Raw genomic sequence first — 865 nt, forward strand, 5'->3', positions numbered from 1 at the left:
GCACCCACCGCATTGGTGTGCGCCGTGGAGGTGCTTTCCCCGTGTCGCAGCGCTGCAGGAATTGCTGCTGGGGCACAGCTGTACCGCAGAAAGCAGTGTTCTGGTTTAAACGTGGTCTACAACCTGATTTTAGGCCATTTTGTGGTTCTCATTGGTGCAGTGAAAAAGCACTGGCTGGATTGTAGGTGGTGGAGGAAGAACAGCTGTGGGACTGCTCTGTGAACCACGCCGGCTTTCCCTGTGGTCGGTTTAAACTAGTCAAAGCTGTTCTGTCCCGATCCCAAGAGGTCACTGGGGCCAGCACGAGCTGTGGTGCTGGTGCCCAGCAAACCCAGAACAAAGAGTGGGGGGTTTCAGCCCACTCGCTGTCCCTGTCAGGTTTGGTCACAGACATCTGTGCCCCTGCAGCAGAGAGGGGTGGTGAGCCAGGGCTGGCCTGCTGGAGGAGGGATGTGACCTGTGTTCAGCAAGGGTGTTAGTCCAGGTTAGGTCAGATGTGGTGACGTTGCCTTGGAAGGCAGGATTGCCACCGAACCCACATGGGGGGATCGCTGAGTGTCCTGGCTGCCCTGCGGGCGGTTACAGAGATTTCCCCTTGCTGAAGGGTGGCTTTGCATTTTCAGAGCTGACTCCCAGCCTCTCCTTGAGACGAAGAACAGAGATACGGGGAGGACAAAGAGAAAACTTCCAAGTGTTTTGACTGTGTTTCCATTTCTGCCTGTGCTTTCCTCAAACTGGGTTATCAGCAACATCGTCGAAGTCGCGTGGCGAGTCCTCAGCACAACCAGGAATCGTACCGAGGTCTCCCCGCTGCTGCAACTCACCCGCAGTATCTCCATGTTTAGTTCTGGGGCACACGGGGAGG

The sequence above is a fragment of the Buceros rhinoceros genome, unplaced genomic scaffold (assembly GCF_000710305.1).
Source record: "Buceros rhinoceros silvestris isolate BGI_N320 unplaced genomic scaffold, ASM71030v1 scaffold28134, whole genome shotgun sequence".
NCBI lineage: Eukaryota > Metazoa > Chordata > Aves > Bucerotiformes > Bucerotidae > Buceros > Buceros rhinoceros.